Genomic DNA, 16,635 nt, shown 5'->3' on the forward strand with positions numbered 1-16,635 from the left:
GAGAGAGAGAGAGAGAGAATAGAATAGAATTTATATTCCTGAAGTAAGCTCTTATATTTATGGTTAATTCCTTTTTGAAGATGGTTGCAAAGTAATTCATTAAAGAAAAGGGATAGTCTTTTCAACAAATGACACTTTCTTTCCTCTACTGGTTTGGAAGTTGTGTCTTCCAGGCTATAGCTTAGTGATAGCTCTAGATATTTTATTATACTTACTGAAAAAAGAAAACAAATTGCTAGGTTTCTAACAAAAAATCCATTATTTTGTTCTGTTTCTGAAAGAAACTTGCTTTAGTTGGAGGTTGCTTAAAAACTTTGCTCTTCAATTTCTTGTGAAATTTTAGCAAATATGACTAAGTACAGATTCAGTAGAATATAGGTGGACAATTGTGGTTGGAGAGTCCATGAAAGTCCTTTAAAGGAAGTATCAGAGTTAAATAATAGATGATTTCCCCTTGACACTTCTTACTACTTTATCTCATCTTTTTACCTGGCAATTGGCCACAATGGGAAAAAGTGCAGCTGCTGACTTCCCACCAAATGCAAAAGGTAGCAGAGCAGAAAATGTGAAATGCTGGTGACAATATGGAATAGTGATCTTTGCCTTAGATTGCCTAAGTCTTGTACTATTTTATATGATAGAAAATAAACACCTAAGTTGTTTCAGGCAATTATATGACTGTTACAGGATCAAACACAATTTCTAATAGCGGTAAACATATTTTTATATTTCATACTATCCTAGTACTCATCCCTCGAGCAGTCATCTAAGCTCTCATTGAATCTAATAACCTTCATCCTTCATTGTACACTGTAGTTATGGTAGGGAATACATTTTAGTGTCTCCTTTTTTTAGATTTTTTTTCTCTAAGTTCACAGATTAGATGTGTTATTGTTATAGGACAGGGAGAGGGGCAGCCCAAACCCCGCAAACCTGCCTATTCTAAATGGGTTCTGCCATCCGCCGCATCAACACAAAACATAGGAGACTTTAATGGGAAGGAACTTTAATACAACTAGGAAACAATACAGGTAAGGCAAAGAGTCTAGTTTCTAAATGAAGCACCCAAAGTTACCCGTCCCCTCGTGGGTAAAAGTCCATCCATATGGGATTGGCCCAGAGCAAGACCCCAAAGCCTGCCACAAGTCTAAAGCATCTTCCAGTGGGGACCCACAGCAAAGGGTCAGAAATAACCAGACAAGCCCGGAAGGAAAAGAGCAAAATCAACATCAAGATAAAAACTGCCATGGTCACCTCCCCACGGGTCTCACCCACATCTGTGTCACCCCGTCCACGACCAAAAGACAAGCGCAGTTTCTTCATGTGTCTCTAGGCTCCACGTGCCTCCTCCAGGTCTCCTGGCTCCATCCTGCTTCCTTCCTCAGTCTCTTCTGCAGCTTCTCCTCTTCCTGCTCAGCTCCACCCTCCCTTGGGTGGGGCAGGGAACCTCCCCCTTTCCTGGGGACCACCCTGTTACATTATTATTGTTATGATCAGAAAGGGATTGTATCCCCTGCCACCATTCCATCTGCTGGGAGCCAAGAAGCCCTGGTGCTCCCTATTTCCTAACAGGAATCCTGCCCCTTGAGTCCTCTGAGCCTAGGATTAGAATGCAGAACTGGATAAAGGTAAGATTTATTGGAAACCAAAGGAGTAACAAATAGAGCTCCGTTGGTTAAGGATACTCTTAAAGAGGCACTCCAAGATGCCAGGGTAGGGAGTTATAGAGGGTTAGGGCTGGGGTTTGAGAACAAAGGAATTAAACTTGATTGGGTGAGAAAGCAAGCAGAGTGGACTTGGCTAAAGACCCATGTCCATCTAGGTGTAGACTGTTTCTTGTTGCCTATTCTGAGCATCAATTAGTTGGCTTGGTGTTCCTGCAGGCCACCAGCTTCAAGATGAATATCTCATGGAGACTGAGTGCCGAAAGCTGTAGTGTGAACCTATCTGATCTCAACCCCTGTAACTCCAGTTTCTGCAAAAGCTAACATGGTAAGTCAAAAACAATAGCTTAGGAATGCACAGGCTGGGGAAAAGTATCTCAGAAAAGGAGTTTTTGGTATATTAAGATCTCTGGTACTTAGAAAAATATCTGAAGATAAGAGAGTAAGAGGACACTTGTGCCTTCAGTTGAGAAGTATCTGTAATGTTTTCTTCGTAAGTCTTGCTACAAATTTTCACTTGTCTAAAGAAAGAGCACTTTTAAATTTGTGCAAGTTACAGGACAGTTTCCTTTCCAATAATGCACTTGTCCAATTATTTTTATTTCATGGATTATTTTTATTTTTCAATTATTTTTATTTCATGGACTATCAGGCAACTAGATTATAGTGTCCACCAATTTAGCAATAGTCCATCCAAAAGTAAGCAGAATAGAAAAGTTTATGTCCATCATCATGATCGCTACCAAGTTGCTTAAGATGGCAGGATGCATTAACTCCTCAAAACTTAGACTAGCAATTTTTCAACATGTATTTCAATTTCTATTATATTTATGATCTTGAACCATAAAATAGATTCTGATAAACAGTGTTTTACTGTTTTGCTTGCCATACTAAGTGATATTTTGACAAATGATGACTTCTGTGATCTGATCCTGAAAATGATAGTAATATTTTAGAATTAACAGTGTGATTGCTAAGAAAAAGATATTGAACTTGTTCAAATTAAGAAATTACTAAAATTCCTTTTAAAAATACAAACCAGGGCCTCCCGGTGGCGCAGCGGTTGAGCGCTGGGTTGCGAAGCTGCCCGCGGCCTCCGCGGCGCCGGTTCGATCCCCCGCTGCTCCCGGCCACCGGAGGAGGGTCCCACATGGCGCGCAGACCTCTCCTGCCGCCCGCTGCTCCCATCAGCAGTGTACTTTGGTCCTTCTGCCTGCTCTGCTTTCCGCTCTGGCTCTGGTGAATTCTCTCACCCTCCGGTGCTTCTGACTGTACCCAGTGCATGTATAAAACAAACAAACAAACAAATAAATAAATAAATAAAAACATGCCTTAATTAAAAAAAAATAAAAAAAATAAAAATACAAACCATTTTATAGAATAATAGTGTAAATTATAATAATAAGTTCAAAGCTGGTTAAATAAAGGCCTACTCCTGAAGTGAAATTTTTACATTTCTATAAATGAATTCCTTATCTTCCCATATTTTTTACATTATATTTCTGCAATAAATCTAGGCACTATACAGTTATAGCTTGGTCATTAACTATTTGCTCACTTAATCTAATTGCTATCCCAAAAAAAGACACCATCTACAAATAAATGCATGATTTATAACAACTTCACAAATTAACATTGCATTCATTGATCACTGAGATGTGTTAACTATAGAATCTAGAAGTAAAGTTAGAATCTCTAAAAATCATGCGCCTTTGCAAATGGTCTAGAAAGTGAAACTTGGTGTTAATACAGTAAAAGCAACATGGTTTTATTACAGCAGTTGCCAAGTTATCTCAGCTGTACACATTTTATATAATGAAGTCCTATTTGTATAAGGAGTACTGGTACCCCTCTCTTCCATGTTCCAACCAACAGCTAATCCAGCAGCAAAAGACTTTTCATTCTGTCTTTTGCATGACACAAGGGAATGCTATGTAGAAACCTAATATGGCATGTAAGGAATGTTAAAATAATGTCCTGGTTGCTGAATTCATATTATCCTCTCGCTAGGGAGCCATCAGCCTCATAGATTAAATAAAAATAAATAAGAGAAAGAACCCATTCTTGTGGTTGCCAGCTGAAAATGAATTAAAAGCTGCTTCCTTTTTAACTATGTTTAATTGTCCTTGTCCACAGGGACCATGCTTTGGAAATATAAAAGAGTATATTTAGTTCTTGATGAAAGAATAATAATTTGGTAATTTTGCCTAGAAAAAAATTAAAGCTATAGTTAGACAAAACAATTTTCCTATCCATGAAGTTCTCAGATTTAAGGCTCTAAAAAGCTTTGGAAAATATTATCTAAATACCCCAGTGGCACAATGGTTTAAATTTCTCATTTAGAAAGAAGAAACAAACACAAAAATGGAGCATATGTATGCTAACTAGCTTTTCTGATCTCTCAGAAGTCAGCAGTAGAACTGAAAACATGAGTCTTGATATTTAGGTGATCTTCCCAGTAGAGAATCTTTTTCAATCAAATAATTTGGGGAAGGAATAAAAAGTTGAATTTGTACCTTCTTCTAGAGCATAAAATAAGCTTTATAATGATAATAATTTTCTTTGCATTGTACTCCATGTTATATTCTGAAAAAATTTTTTTTTTGCTCTTATGTTTGCTTGCTTTAAAATAAACAAATAGGTAGTTGACTTCATAAGGAGTTTCTGGTGATAAGAAATACAAGGAAGGGGGAGAGGGTGCAATTTCTATTTTTAATACAAAGTAAACATTGTATTAGTTTGACTATATAATTCACATAATCAAAAATTACATTAAAATTCACACTCTTTTCAATGTAATGCTCTCAACAAAGCTATTAGAAAATTTATATAATCATCAAAATATTATCTTTATTTAGAGACAAAGTAAACCTCTGTTCTTAGTATTTCCAGATCTTGAGTCAAGTCAACCTAACTTTTTTCTTTTTAAAAATTTTCATTTGCACTCTAAAGGATTTGTATTATAAACCTTCACATTTTAATTAGAAAGGTTGTGTTTTCATAGGCCTTTGTAATTGAGTGTACACATAGATTTGTTTTAGTGCAGAGTTCATATCTCTGTTACTCCCCTATCTTTAGTATAGACAAAGGTTAACAAACAGCTTGAACATGAGGATGGATGTTATTACTTACATTCCCAAATAAATTATCTGTAACTCAGACTTTAGACACACTAAGATGCTGGTATGCCTCCCTGAAGAATGGAAACTGAATCCAGACTCCTGTTTCTCCAATTGCCTGGAGGAGCTTCCATGTATTTTGTTCAAAAAGCCTGTCCCTGACATCCCCTTAGATTAGGGTTCCGAGGTAATCCGAAAGGAAAGGTGCTATGGGAACGAGGGAGAGCGAGCACCCCATTTAGCATGACTGAAGATTATTGGGCTTTGTTGTCAGGCATGATGTGAAAATATAGAATTTAGAGTTTTGAACCTATATGCCCTAAAACAAAGCTAATTATATAAGCCAATTTTATCTCAATAAATATAATTGGGAAAAAATAAGATACAGCACCAGTAAGTATTACTGCAAGTCTTTAGAAAAAGATGTCCTATTAAAGTTATGGTGCAGTTTTTTTCCTTGTGCATGAACACATATTTTCTTTCTATACCTCTTTCTCTGTGAAGTCCTAAGGAAGAAGCCCATTCTTTCTTTAAGACTTGGAAAAAGAAAAAGTCCTCTCACCCACAGCTCATTCCAAACAAGTAATTCTTAATTTTGTCAGCCAGCAAGTGCATTTCTCAATCTCCATGATATTATCACATGATAACTGCCATCTCCCTTCCTCAGGGAATGGGTGGGGATGAGTCATCATTGCTACAGAATCACTTGTTTGCTTGACTCAATCATTAACTCTCTGATCACCCCTTATGCTTAGTTCTTTTCACAGAATTGCCATTATCATCTATATAATAGATCTAGAAAATAGGGATTTCTGGAATATGTATGAGTAGTTTGTCCCACAAAACGATTAGTTATAGACACTTGGGCTGAAAGGGACATTGAAAATCATTTTATCCAACATATGAGAAAGCTTTCTAAAACATCCTGAGCAGAAGAAAGATTAAATTTATATATATATATATATATATATATATATATATGCTTAAGTGCTTCTAGTGACTAATTCCTCCAGAACTCAGCTCTTTGTGGATGCTTTTTCAAATAACAAGATTTGATTCACAAACTCTGCTTTTGTTCTTCATCAACAGATACATGATTAATTTTTATGAAACAAGTCTATAGCATCCTAAAACTTTGCTTTGGCAGTTTCTATCTGTGAAAAAGTGTAGTGTGTTTATGTGTTTAAGAACATATGGAGTATAAGAGTATTGCAATCAGGCTGGAATGAAAAATACAAAATTAGGTTACCAAAATAAATATATAAATATGTATTTATTTTTATATGTATATATTTTTTTTTGTTTTTTTTTTGTTTTGTTTTGTTTTGTTTATACATGCACTGGGTACAGTCAGAAGCACGGGAGGGTGAGAGAATTCACCAGAGCCAGAGGGGGGAGCAGAGCAGGCAGAAGGACCGAAGTACACTGCTGAGGGGAGCAGCGGGCGGCAGGAGAGGTCTGCGCGCCATGTGGGACCCTCCTCCGGTGGGAGGTGGCCGGGGAGCAGCCGGGGATTGAACTGGCGCCGCAGAGGCCGCGGGCAGATTCGCAACCCAGCGCTCAACCGCTGCGCCACCGGGGAGACCCTATATGTATATATTTTATGTGAAGTGTATACTACTATATATACTGAGCAAGAGAAAATTGACAATATAGTTATTATGAATAAATCTCTAAACATCATGTTGAGCAAGATAAGCATAAAATCTGTTACATAAAATTTAAGAAATTTTTTGCTAAGAAATTTAGGAAGTGTAATGCTGACTAGAAAGAAGCTTGAGGGAATATCAGTGTAAGAGAAATGTTCTATATCTTGATCATGGATGATAACTAAATAAGTACATACATTTGTAAAGTTGATCAAATTATGAACTTAAAATTCTATAAATTTAATTTTATATTAAATATAATTCAGTAGAAAGTCTGTTATTTTAGCAACTGATTAATATACCCAAGTCATTTTCCTAACAGTCATCTTTAATATTTCTCATAAATTAATACAAAGCTAAAATCTGTAGTGAATTTGAGGGTTTCAATTATATATAAGATTTATCAATAAAATAAACTGAAAATGTTAAAATTTTTGTTAGTATAATCAACACCTAGGAAAATTCAAAGTGCCAAATATTCTGTATCAAAATTTCCTGTACTTCACAGATTTTGGCTATTAACTGATCCCTGAAGCTACCTCTCCTGCTCTTTTGAGTGGATAACCTTAAAAATATTGGAAAAGATCATAGAGTTCATTAATCCCTGACTGAGTTCTAAGGGGCAAATAAGAAAGGTCTCAGAAGGGTATACAGTTTGATAGTATTACTTATCAAATACATTGTGATGCAGCCTACCTTAAAATCTGTGGATTGGAATGTTCTTTTCCAAATGAAAACAAAATCACTCAGCAGAAACTTTACCAAAGGAGTTTTGTCATGAAATTGTGTTCTGAGATGGTTGATGGTATTCAACTCCTGTGAATATTTCATTAGGTTATTTTCTATTTGCAAGCAGAGGTAAACTAATACATGACTGTGAGCAGGAATTATCTGCCCTTAACAAGCCACCCAAAACATGCGTTATTTGTTTATAGCTTGTAAACTGTTGTACGGTAATAAATACAGATAAAGTTTTCAGTTACACCACCAAAATGCTGTCTTCAGAAGAACTGGCTGCATTTAATATGTGTTGTTATGAAAAATTTCAGCATTAGGGTTTTTGTTTTGCTTCCCTATCAGAAATCAAATGAGGCTGAATAACTTTGTTTCTTTGTTAGTTGATTACATTAGTGAAAATGGACATGGCAAGTGTTAGAATTTGTAAGATTCTCAGGGGTGACAATGCTGTTATTGAATTGCTTTGCTGAGAATATTGCTACTAGCACATTTTATTCTCTTACAGTTTCATGATAATAGGGTTTTTGTAGTTATAGCTGGATTTAAAAAAAAATATTATGTATGTATACTCACCATGGGGGTAAAAAAAACAATAAAGTACTCTTCCTTTGCAGTCATACAAATATTTATAAAATCTAGAATGCTCCAATAAATATGTAAGCTCCAGAACATCTCATTTATTAAAATATTTATCCTGTAAGTGATAACTAATTTAATCTGACATTTTGCCCAGGGTACACAAAGTGGGCAGTAAAAAAAAAAAAAAAAAAAAAAAACAAACTGAATAAGAATAAATAAACAGGCAAATATGAAAGATAATTTGTCATATATAATTTTTTTAAAGATTTTGTTTGTTTATTTATTTATTTATTTATTATTACAAGCACTGGGTACAGTCAGAAGCGCGGGAGGGTGAGAGAATTCACCAGAGCCAGAGCAGGGAGCAGAGCAGGCAGAAGGACTGAAGTACACTGCTGAGGGGAGCAGCGGGCGGCAGGAGAGGTCTGCGTGCCATGTGGGACCCTCCTCTGGTGGCTGGGGAGCAGCTGGGGATTGAACCGGCACTGCAGAGGCTGCAGGCAGCTTTGCAACTCAGCGCTCAACCACAGGGGGAGGCCCGTCATATATAATCTTCATGCAATTATCATTAAATTATTACTTCATGTTATTTTACTTTTAATAGTTATATTATCATCTAACAACCAGAAGAAATTTTAGTCAACTTAATAGTACACAGTGGTAAAATTGAAGTGTATGATTTAAGAGTTCATTACATGCTCATCCTTTGATCTCCCATGTTGAATCACAATTTTAGGATTTTAAAGGTCATCTACTTTGAAATCAGTCTTGTGTATACAAGGAGCAGTAAATGTTTTGCCACAGATTCTGCAGTGACTAGAATAGTCAGGAATAGATTCTATTTACACACTTCTAGCTTAAGGTTCTCTAAATTTTACTATTTATAAATACAGTTTAAGTGGTAAAAATTCATGTTAACCTGATTTTATAATAAATTTCTCTTAAGTAATTCAATAGAAATATTTTCCCACCTTATTTCAGGCATCAATGTTATCAAACATTTTTATTTTTTTAGTAAGAGAAAAATTTGAGTCATAGATTTTATTCTCTTGTATGTCCAGGGCTCTGCTCAGCCTGCTACTAGAGAATTAAAGGTACATATTGTGTTTCGCCTATATATCCTTCTATGTATTTTATGGTTTCAGGACTTATGTCTATTTCTTTAATCCATTTTGAGTTGCTTTTTGTGTATGGTGTGAGGTAGTGGTCAAGCTTCATTCTTTTGCATGTAGCGACCCAGTTTTCCCAGCACCATTTATTGAACAAACTTTCTTTGTTCCAATGCATAGTCTTTGCTCCTTTGTCAAATATTAGTTGACCATAAATCTGTGGGTTTATTTCTGGATTTTCTATTTGATTCCATTGGTCTGTGTGTCTGTTCTTGTTCCAATACCATGCAGTTTTGATGATTATGACTTTGTAGTATAGCCCGAAATCTGGAAGTGTGAGGCCTCCATTCCCTTCTTTTTTTTTCAGGAGAGCTTTGGCTATTCGGGGTTTTTTTGTGATTCCATATGAATTTCATCAATAATTGTTCTATTTCTTTGAAGAATAACATTTAAATTTTGATTGGAATAGCATTGAATCGGTAGATTGCTTTTGGTAGGATGGCCATTTTAATAATGTTTATTCTCCCAATCCATGAGCAGGGGATGTCTTTCCATTTCTTTGTATCTTCTATTTCTTTTAACAGTGTTTTATAGTTTTCTTTGTATAGGTCCTTTACCTCTTTTGTTAGATTTATTCCCAAATATTTGATTTTTTTTTTGTTTCAATAATAAAAGGGATGGTTTTTTTTTCGATTTCTTCTTCAGATTTATTGTTTGTGTATAGGAAGGCTACTGACTTTTGCATGTTGATTTTGTATCCTGCCACTTTACTGAACTGATTGATGAGTTGAATTAGTTTTTCTGTGGAGTTTTTGGGGTTCTCTATGTATATTATCATATCATCTGCAAATAGTGAAAGTTTTACTTCTTCTTTTCCTATTTGGATTCCTTGTATGTCTTTCTCTTGTCTTATTGCTCTGGCTAGGACTTCCAGTATTATATTTGCACATCAAAGACATCTTTACAGACACATCACCCAAAGCAGTGATAGTGAAGGCAAAGATAAACAGCTGGGACTACATCAAATTAAAGAGCTTCTGCACAGCAAAAGAGACAATAACAAAAACAAAGAGAAACCCCACCAACTGGGAGAACATTTTTGTACCCAACACTAATGATAAAGGACTGATCACAAAAATCTGCAAAGAGCTGATGAGACTCAACAACAACAAAGAAAATAATCCAGTCAAAAAATGGGCAGAAGAGCTAAAAAGAAACTTCTCTGAAGAGGAAATGCGAATGGCCAACAGGCATATGAAAAAATGTTCAACATCACTTGTAATCAGGGAAATGCAAATCAAAACTACTATGAGATACCATCTTACACCAGTGAGAATGGCACATATTAAAAAAACTAGCAACAACAAATGTTGGCGAGGTTGTGGAGAAAAAGGAACTCTTCTGCACTGTTTTTGGGAGTGCAAACTGGTCCAACCACTATGGAGAGCTGTGTGGAGATTTCTGGACCTACTAAACATAGAGCTTCCATAGGATCCAGCAATTCCACTCCTAGGTATTTATTTATTTATTTATTTATTTATTTATTTATTTATTTTTTAATAGAGGCATGCTTTTATTTATTTATTTGTTTGTTTGTTTTGTTTATACATGCACTGGGTACAGTCAGAAGCACGGGAGGGTGGGAGAATTCACCAGAGCCAGAGCGGGGAGCAGAGCAGGCAGAAGGACCGAAGTACACTGCTGAGGGGAGCAGCGGGCGGCAGGAGAGGTCTGCGCGCCATGTGGGACCCTCCTCCAGTGGCCGGGGAGCAGCCAGGATCGAACCGGTGCTGCAGAGGCCGCGGGCAGCTTCGCAACCCAGCGCTCAACCGCTGCGCCACCAGGGAGGCCCTTTTTTTTTTTTTTTTTTAATTAATAAATTTTATATTCCCCATACAATTGCAATCCCCCCATTCTGACCCCAATCCCTCCCTTCCCGCCCCCCAACCCCCCCAAAAGTGTCTCTGGTTCATAGTTTTTGTTGATTTTGATTTTCACTTTCTTATAGTTATTCATTTTCCTGGTCCCTTATTTAAGTTTTCTAGATTCCTGCTATGAGTGAGACCATCCGGTATTTTTCTTTTTCTTTTTGGTTTATTTCACTGAGCATGATCCCTTCCAGCGCCATCCATGTTGCTGCAAATTGCATGTGTTTATCTTTTTTGAATGCTGAGTAATATTCCATGTTATATATGGACCACATCTTCTTGATCCAGTCATCTATTTTTGGGCATTTGGGCTGTTTCCAAAGCTTAGCTATTGTAAATAGTGCTGCTATAAACATAGGGGTGCAGGTGTTCTTTGGAATTGATGTTTCTGTGTCCTTTGGGTAAATACATAGGAGTGGAATTGCTGGATCCTGTGGAAGCTCTATGTTTAGTAGGTCCAGAAATCTCCACACAGCTCTCCATAGTGGTTGGACCAGTTTGCACTCCCACCAACAGTGCAGAAGAGTTCCTTTTTCTCCACAACCTCGCCAACATTTGTTGTTGCTAGTTTTTTTAATATGTGCCATTCTCACTGGTATAAGATTGTATCTCATGGTAGTTTTGATTTGCATTTCCCTGATTACAAGTGATGTTGAACATTTTTTCATATGCCTGTTGGCCATTCGCATTTCCTCTTCAGAGAAGTTTCTTTTTAGCTTCTCTGCCCATTTTTTGACTGGATTATTTTCTTTGTTGTTGTTGAGTCTCATCAGCTCTTTGCAGATTTTTGTGATCAGTCCTTTATCATTAGTGTTGGGTACAAAAATGTTCTCCCAGTTGGTGGGGTTTCTCTTTGTTTTTGTTATTGTCTCTTTTGCTGTGCAGAAGCTCTTTAATTTGATGTAGTCCCAGCTGTTTATCTTTGTCTTCACTATCACTGCTTTGGGTGATGTGTCTGTAAAGATGTCTTTGATATGCAAATCACGTAGTGTTTCGCCTATATTTCCTTCTATGTATTTTATGGTTTCAGGTCCTAGGTATTTACCCAAAGGACACAGAAACATCAATTCCAAAGAACACCTGCACCCCTATGTTTATAGCAGCACTATTTACAATAGCTAAGCTTTGGAAACAGCCCAAATGCCCAAAAATAGATGACTGGATCAAGAAGATGCGGTACATATATACCATGGAATATTACTCAGCATTCAAAAAAGATAAACACATGCAATTTGCAGCAACATGGATGGCGCTGGAAGGCATCATGCTCAGTGAAATAAGCCAAAAAGAAAAAGAAAAATACCGGATGGTCTCACTCATAGCAGGAATCTAGAAAACTTAAATAAGGGACCAGGAAAATGAATAACTATAAGAAAGTGAAAATCAAAATCAACAAAACACTATGAACCAGAGACACTTTTTGGGGGGTGGGTGGCGGGAGGGGAGGGATTGGGGTCAGAATGGGGGTGTTGCAATTGTATGGGGAATATAAAAATAAAATTTATTATTTTTAAAAAAATAAAAAAAATAAAGGTACATATTGTGAACACATTTTAAAAACATTTATATTAAAAGATTATAAAACATTAATTTCTTTAACTATAAACATCTTGTATACTCCTTCAACATAAAATTCAAAAGGTATTGATAGAATATTACGTTGGCTTGGAAATATTAGGTTGGCTTGGAAATAATAAGATTTAAAAGAATTTCCTTGACATAGGGAATAATGTAGTAGTGTGGATAAATATATTTCTCAAAAAGAAATTCAAAAATCATCACCTTATTAAACAATAACTGTTCTTTGATTGTACTAAGTAGGTAGAAATTGTTGAATGAATGACAGGAGGAACTCTAATCCAAAATGGATTATGCAAATAAATAGTTTTTCCCAAGGAAAGAGATATTTAAGGATGATTTAGAAAAACCAGTTGAAAGCAGTGAAGAAAAATATCTCCACACATAAATAATAATATCATATAAGCTTACTATTGAGAAACAGCCAAAGAACATTTGGAGAACCTCAAGTATAGGTTGGGCAGCCCTGACATCTGAGAGGATATAGAAGCAATGGCAAGCCAGAAAAGTAATAAACACATTCTTTCTAAATACCTTTCTCTAAGAGAAGAGAATTGGAGATGTGGCTGATTTCAAGATTGGACAGAAAGAGTACAATATGAGCCTGAAACATCTGTACCTCCAGAGAGTAAGAAAGTGTTCTAACAATGATAAGGACAAGTAAAAATAAATTATAGAACCTAGGCTGAAGGAACTCTATGACCAAGTCTGGAGAATTTGAACATAAAAATTGTTGTGAATTATAACTTATTTGACAAAACTGCAGCCCACAAGTTGTTACTGATTAAAAAGTATATGAGAAGGACAAAAAATATTATGTATGTGCATAGAAGAATTGGAGTGTAGGCCAAAGGTCGGGGGCAGGGGTTGAGAGGATTCACCAGAGACAGTGGGGAGTAGAACAGGCAGATCTACTGAAATACACTGCTGAGGGGAGCAGCAGGTGAGACAGGAGTGGTCTGCTGTGCCATATGTGGGTTAGCTCTCTGGAAGGGTTGGAACTCAGGCAGTGGCAGTGAAACAACTGAGACTTAACCCTATGACACCAGGGAGGTCCCCTAAAAATTATCTTAAAGTAGAATACCAACTAGAAAATGCAGAAATAATGTTCGAACAAAATATTTAGTAACTGTTGTCCACATTATTTGTTCAAGCTAGTATCATCAACAAATAGTTACATATGTGGGGAGGAAGTTGATGAAGAATAGAATAAGTAATTTGAAATCTCTTTAAATTATTGAATAAAATTTATTAATAATAAATAACATTAATATGCAACATATATTAATTTTATAGTGGAAAAACTTGACAGATACCATCTTAACTTTCTGATAAGGTGGTAGACAATATATGGTTAAGATAGTATCTGCCAGATTTTTGTTCTATAAAGACAAAGTATTTTATATTTACTGATTTAGACTGAATAGAGGAAATCTTCAGGGGTGGTATAAATGTTCTATAATTTGATTTGGGTGATGGTTAGACAGATGTATATAGTTTTAGTACTCATAAACATGTATAATTTAATACTTTGCAGTTTGCCCTAGAGAAATACTCCAAAATTATGAAGTTATATACATAAGTGCATTAAATCAAGAGCAAGCAAACCCATAATTAAGGAATTAAATGATGGTTGGCCTGTTCAATAATCACCATTGCAATAAATTAGGAAAAGAGGATAGAACTCTAGAACATTAAAATATTTTCTTCAAAATAAATGCTTTATACCAAGATAATAGATGCCCAAAATTTCAAGTCAATTAATACTGCCATATAATAAAAACAGTTCACTATAACTATGCAAGCCATTCTTAAGAACTTATATTTCATTCTAATTGAAATGGGAAGCACTTGATGAGCTTAACTAGGAAATGATCATTACATGACTCAAATTTGTATAAATTCTGTCCTGTTGCTGTGTGAAGAATATACAAGGACACTGGCAAGATTGGAAGCAGAGGGAGCAAGATTTTGCAGTTGCCAGATCTTTCTGATCAATTGAAACAATCCTGATAAATGAAGATAAAACATTGTTGGTTTATAATCTAAGACATTCCTGGGGATGAAGTGTGAAACTGTACAAGAAGGGCAAGGAGAGATGGAAGAAAGAGGAAGGCCACTCCTCTTGGTTGATAGGTGACATTTTAAAAAAACAAGGGGACTTACATATGAGGTTTGTCTTCAGCAACTTCATATGAGTAGATGTCTTGAACTGCCTGTCAGAATTTTAAATGTTTAGAGTTTAACCGAGTTTTAGTCAAGCATATATAATCCAGATGGTCTCAACAATACATTGTGCTCTCAAGGCTATGTCCTTGAAATAGCTTGAGCTATTAAAAACTTTAGGTAGAGCATACATTCCCAGGACAGAGGAGGAGATTAATTGTTCCATATTGCCTGAATTTAATTTGTGTCTCAACTAGTGGTTACATCCTATACACGACCCCTTCCAACAAACATTCACTGGCTGAGGATGCCTATAACATTTTGGTATAGAAATCTTTCAGTCTATCAGACTAATGTTTGATTCTTAAAAGACTCTTCTTAATTTCAGTGAATCTCATGTGAAATCCCTTAGCATAATAAAACTAAGGCTTCTCTACTATCAGTCAAAACCAATTTTTAACTATATTTTCTCTATAGTTACTTAACTTTCTACTTTTTCTCTGGCTTTGGGATCATTAGAGAACACTCTTCTTGACATTTTGAGTCATTATGCATTCTTTTTTTCAGAAAAATGCACATGCAAATCTGCAGAGGTTTCACAAACTGCTTGAATTTTATTTATAAAAGTTCAATCAACCACACAAAAAGAAACTTCAAATATTTGTCAGAATTCTCTCTTAGACTTAGTAGAGATAAGTCTTGGTAAATTTTTTGTTTGTTTTGTTAAAAACAAAATTCACTTAAGGAAATGATAAAGATCTTATTGCCTTTATTTAGCAGTTCACAAGCCGGAAGCATCCAGCCTAGCAGATAGAAACTCTGAAGAGCTATGCAAGAGATTTTATAGGCTAAAAGGGCACAGGTAAAAAGAATTTATCCTAGGCAAAAACGTGGATTAGCTATTGCAAACACACTTTCCTTATAGTTAATGACAATGGTTTAGCATGCAGATTACCTTATTAATGCTGATGAGGTGACTTCTGATTGACTAGTTTTGATTCCATTTCCAGAAGAACCAAAACTGTAATTAAATCATGTATTGGTTTGTTGACATGCAATTTAGCATACGTGACTCCATTTGAGACCTGTGCCTTGATTTTGCATATTACACAAGGAATTATTGTATACTATGAGATATGATAAATTTGAGAATGCCTAAATCAAAAAATAATATGATTTAAAATCCAATGACACAGTAATATGAATGAAACAAAGCACCACAGTCAAGTCTGGAATCAGCAGTTCTGTTGATTACCATCCAGATCACATATGTTATCATATCGCCTTCTAGCCTGCAGTCCCAGCCCAGAGGGGAGCGGCACCCACCGCTGGGGCAGACCGGGCGTGCAGGGGAGCGCGTCCCCAGCAACGGCATTTTGCAGCAGGGACCTTTCTTTGGTGGAGACTGTGTGAAACAAGCAGAAGGTTCACCAAGGAGCCAGAGGTAAGCTGGGAGGCTTGCCCATGCCGGGCGCCTTCTAGCCTGCAGTCCCAGCCCAGAGGGGAGTGGCACCCACCGCTGGGGCAGACCGGGCGTGCGGGGGAGCATGCCCGGCACCGGAATTTGCAGCAGGGACCTTTCTTTGGTAGAGACTGTGTGAAACCAGCAGAAGTTCCCCAGAGGAGCCAGAGGTGAGCTGGGAAGGTCACCCAAGATGCCGGCCAGTACCAGCAACACAGTGTCACAAGGAATACGGCAAATTAGAAAACAGGCAGTAGGGAGTAGAAAAACCACATGCAACCCAGCGACTCCTCAGCACAAAAGCACACCGCAAAAAGAAAACCATCTACCAGATTGCAACGACAGTAACTTGGAAGAACTTTTGAGCCTTCCAGATAGAGAATTTAAAATTGCTGTGATTAAAAAACTGACAGAAGTCATAAAGGAAAACAATGATAAGGGGAAAATAATTAATGACCAGAAGAATGAAACTGAGTCCCTAAAGAGGGAAGTAAAAGAAATGCAGGAGATCAAAGAATTAATGGAGGCGCTAAAGAACTCTGGGAAAAGCAATGAAAGCAGAATAGATGAAATGGAAGAACGAATAAGTACTCTTGAAGACACAGAAATAAAAAGAACTAAAACAGAAAAGGAAGGAGAAGTA

This window comes from Talpa occidentalis, unplaced genomic scaffold (genome assembly GCF_014898055.3).
Source record: "Talpa occidentalis isolate TD23 unplaced genomic scaffold, MPIMG_talOcc4v2.1 talOcc4.11, whole genome shotgun sequence".
In the NCBI taxonomy this organism is placed as follows: domain Eukaryota; kingdom Metazoa; phylum Chordata; class Mammalia; order Eulipotyphla; family Talpidae; genus Talpa; species Talpa occidentalis.